The sequence below is a fragment of the Marmota marmota genome, unplaced genomic scaffold, assembly GCF_001458135.2.
Source record: "Marmota marmota marmota unplaced genomic scaffold, marMar, whole genome shotgun sequence".
Classification (NCBI taxonomy): Eukaryota; Metazoa; Chordata; class Mammalia; order Rodentia; family Sciuridae; genus Marmota; species Marmota marmota.
This window is the reverse complement of record NW_025999880.1, coordinates 933,518-938,058: the sequence shown is the minus strand read 5'-3', so window position 1 is coordinate 938,058 and position 4,541 is coordinate 933,518.

Sequence of the window (4,541 nt, the reverse complement as noted above, 5' to 3'; positions counted from 1 at the left end):
TTTGTGGGTGTGTCGAATATTCTGGTAACTAAAGCACACTTAGGGTGTTGGATGCCCGCCCCGTCACGCTGCACCATCTCTCCTAACATGTGTGTCCTGGACTCACCCTGTTCTTACCCAGGGTTTCCCAGGATACCAGGTCCCTAAGGATGGAGATGATGCAACTAACCTCAGCTTTGCTTGGACTGAGACCTGAACCCTAATTTCTTATGGTGAAAGGCTAGCCTGCAATAAAAGCTGCTTTTAAAACAGAAATAAAACAGCTTCATATACAAGACTCACTAGATATGGGGTGAGTAGCACCACCACAACTGAAACTTGGACCTCAAACCTTTCTGCAAAATAAGAAGCCAAATTCATGGATATCTCATTTCTGCTAGAAGCAAAATGTATATAGAAATTTGTGCAGAATCTGCACAGATCACTTCCAATAGCCAATGATTCTTCAGTTCCTTTAACATTCAAACATGTGAGTAGTATGTGGTTGTTGGGAGCATCAGTGCAAAGTTTTGACTGATGTAAATATGCTTGCAGTTTGCTAGTAGACATCATATAGGGGATGAAAAGTGAAAAGGATACTTTTTAGAGAATTTAAATAGAAGAATTCTATTCTTTGAAAAGGATGGTTTGTGGAAATGGTTTTCTTTTTTTTGCATAGTTTTATCTCTAGAAAACATATTCCACCACCACCATCACCCTGGTTAGTTATGAAGGAATTGCCTCTTATCCAAGAAACATATTTCATGTTTTGAAAATTTGGGACACAGTAGCCATCAGTGCAGAATCCTTCATTTTGATTAAGGTAGGCTTCTTGGGAGAGGTGGGTTTTGAGGCAATGGTAAGATCAAGAGGCAAGAGAAAAATGGCAGATGGAAGTGGGAGGCTGTTCTAGACATAGGAGGTGGGGGTTGGTGTGGGGGCAGCAGTGGGAATAAGGAAAATGGTGCCAAGAGATGTCTTTGGCTAGAACACAAGGGGCAGCTGTGGTAGTTAGGAGTGGGAGGTTAGTAGGACAGACTGATAGAAACCTCAGAACCAATTGAGTGCTGAAAAATGGGTGGGGAATCAGTAAATTTGAGGAGGAGAAAAACATGGTTGAAAATAATGATAGGAAAATAAAGTTGCAATAACAAATGACTAGATTTTAGAAAGTAGGATTATTATTGTTTTGGTAAACCCAGCTTTGCAAAATTTAAGACCTAGTATCCCTACTGAGTTTCTCAAAGGTCTAGCCTTATTTTGGGTGAGGAGTACTCTTGAAAGGAGTCCTTATTTTTTTGCGTTTATAATAAAAGAGCACTTACTGGTATCCGATGTGACTATCTTAAATACATTATTTCCTTCTGTGTCATCACCTAGTATTAAAAAACCAGAGCTGGCAAGGGTCTTTCCAAGAACATTGGATCTCCTTCTTTGCTTTTAGGCAGGGTTGGCCATAAACCAACTCCACTGATTAGATGTCACTCCTAGTCCAGATCAGCTCAAAAGAGGGAGAGTTTACTCTGGAAACTCAGCAGTATAAATAAAGAACAGGATCACAGAACTCAAGAATTTTTATTCCAATTTAACAATAAAGATTTCTGGTGTGGGGCTGGGGATGTGGCTCAAGTGGTAGTGTGCTCTCCAGGCATGCATGAGGCACTGGGTTCGATCCTCAGCACCACATAAAAATAAAATAAAGATATTGTGTCCACCTAAAACTAAAAAATAAATATTAAAAAAAAAATGATTTCTGGTGGAGTTTTATGCATATCTTTCTCTCCCAGTGGTAGGAAATAGAAAACAAATTTCTTTCCATGTAATGAGTCTCTCCTGTACTCAAAGACCAAGACTGTTTCTTGAGATCAGTTAATATGAAATATTTACAGATTATTTTTCCTGGGTTCCAGTTTCTATCCTCCTCGTTTACCTTTCTCCCCACCCTTTTTAAAATCTGAACTTCAATTAAGCAAACCAGTCATTGAAATCTTCTTCAGCTGGTGAGTTAGCTGGAAAAGTAGGAAGATTGATAGTATTCATCAGTAAAAACACAATCCCAATTGATAAGTTATTCTAATTTAGGAAATATGTAATCAAGAGAACTAAAATCTCTGCTGTGAAGAATCAGAGGCCCAGGGCTGGGGACATGGCTTAGTGGTAGAGCACTTGCCTAGCACATGAGGCCTTGGGTTCCAACTTCAGTATTGCAGAAACAAAAGAATCAGAGGCCCAAATTACACATTCCCTATTTACTTCAAAAAAACACTTTTCTACCCATCTCTAGGCAGTAGAGTGATCTGTGTTCTAAACAGCATTCTGCAACATCACCCACCCATTTTTAAGTATGTCTTTGTGGATGCTTTCTGGTTTTTTTGTTTGTTTGTTTGTTTGTTTGTTTTTTAACTTGTTTGAATTACTGAACTGGGAGCTTTGCTTTCCTTTCCAATGTGCTTAGCTAGATGCAGCTCACCTTTCTCAGATCTGCAAAAAAAAAAAAAAATCTCTGGTACAATGGGATACTGCCATTTCTGTGGTCTTTTTTGATTTTTCTGGTACTAGAAATTGAGCCCAGGGGCACTTTACTACTGAGCTACATCCCCAATTCTTTTTATCTTTTACTTTGAGGTAGTTGCTTAGGCTGAGGCTGTCCTCAAACTTACCATTCTCCAGAGTTGCTGGGATTATAGGTGTGCCCCACTGTACCTGGCTCATTTCTGTTGGTCTTGTGTAGAAAAGGTGGCCCAACTAAGGTAAATGATCCCTCTTTGATCAGACATAATAATTAGCCCTTTTAAGTGAAATTGAACAGGATCTCAGAACTCAAGAAGGATTAGAACAGCCTATATGGTCAAAGTTATGTTGCCATAGGACTTTTAGGAGTGGAAGAATAATAAAGAACATTTAATTTGGGGGATTTTAGAACCTAAGTAGGCTGTCCTGGAAACAGGCATCAGCACTGAAGTCTTTGTGTGCTGCCTTTGAGGAGGGGATAGAGTGGACAGTTTCCATATCTAATGGAAGGAAGTTCTTTTTCTATTCATCGTTTGCCTGCTCTCCTGGCTTCCAGCAGTTGAGGTATATACTACAGTGAAAGAGTATCAGCTGCCCTTTGATTTGATCAGCCAAGCTTATAAATCAAAAACAGGTATTTGAGGAAAGGATGAATGTTTCGCTCTGACATTAAAATTGCTTTGTCACAATGAGTTACTTGCTTGTTACCCATCACATGCTAGGCCCTTTCCATGTTGAGATGGTAATAAAGTGGAGATAAGAATACAGATAGTGCTGATCAAAGTGGCACATGCCTGAAATCCCAGCGACTCAGGAGGCTGAGGCAGGAGGATCTCAAGTTCATAGCCAGCCTCAGCAACTTAGCGAGGCTGCAAGCAACTAGGTGAGACCCTGTCTCTAAATATAAAAAAGGGCTGGGGGTATGGCTGAGTTTGATTAAGCACACTTGGGTTCAATCTCTGGTTACCACCCCCCCCCCAAAAAAAAAGAGAATATGGACAGTGAAGATTAAAGGCTTAAAACCTAAAACCAAGAGAAAAAAAACCTTCAAGGTCACTGCCCTTGTCTTTGAAAACCCAGTGCTTAAACTTTGCTAGCCCAGAATTGTTCTATATCTTTTAGGGCTGAATAATTGAATTTGATGCATTCATTATCTACTTTGGAGCACAGGGGGTAGGTTTCTGTGGCACCAGACTAATCTTGGGTTGAATTCATCTCGTCTTCTAAGCCAAGCAATGGTTTTTCCTTCTTTCCTTCCTTCCTTTTTTTTTTTTTTAATTTCTCTGTGCTACTTGGATTGAACCCAGGGTCACTCTACCACTGAGCTATATCCCCAGCCCTTTTTATTTTGAGATAGGATCTCATTGAATTGCACAGGCTGGCCTTGAATTTAGGATCCTCCTGCCTTAGCCTCTGGAGTCACTGGGATTACAGGTGTGCACTACCACACCCATCAAAGCAATGATTTTTCATCTAGTATGATCACTCCTGAGGTCTTATGTAGGGGAAAAAAATTCCAGATGGCTTACTGCCTTGGTTCAGAATTACGTTGACTAGAATCAACATCTTAGGAAATATAGAAAGAAGACCTCATAATCATTTTAAGAAACCAGCACTTTCTTAGATTGAAATGTTGTCATCTTATCACCTCTTATTCAGTGAACTGACAGCTAAGTTCCAATTCATGACACTTCAAATGCAGCTCTCTTTTGTTAGGAGAGCTCTCTCCCAAGGGTACTTCCATTTTCAATTGTTTGAAATGACCTAGCCTCTCATTTCTCCCACTGAACAATAGAAAAACTGATTTGCTCCCCCCACCCCATTATCACCCTTCATGTAGGGAATTTCTTGAAAACAGAAACGTTTTAAGAAATAAAAATGTAATGGATTCTGGGATGTGGAACTTATTTATTTATTGTTTTGGTACTGGGCTTGGAACCTGGGACCTTGCATGTGCTAGGCAAATACACTACCACTGAGCTACAGCCACAGCCCCCCCCCCCTCCCGCCGCCCTTTTTTATCCATTCATTGCTATTCATTCATTAATTCC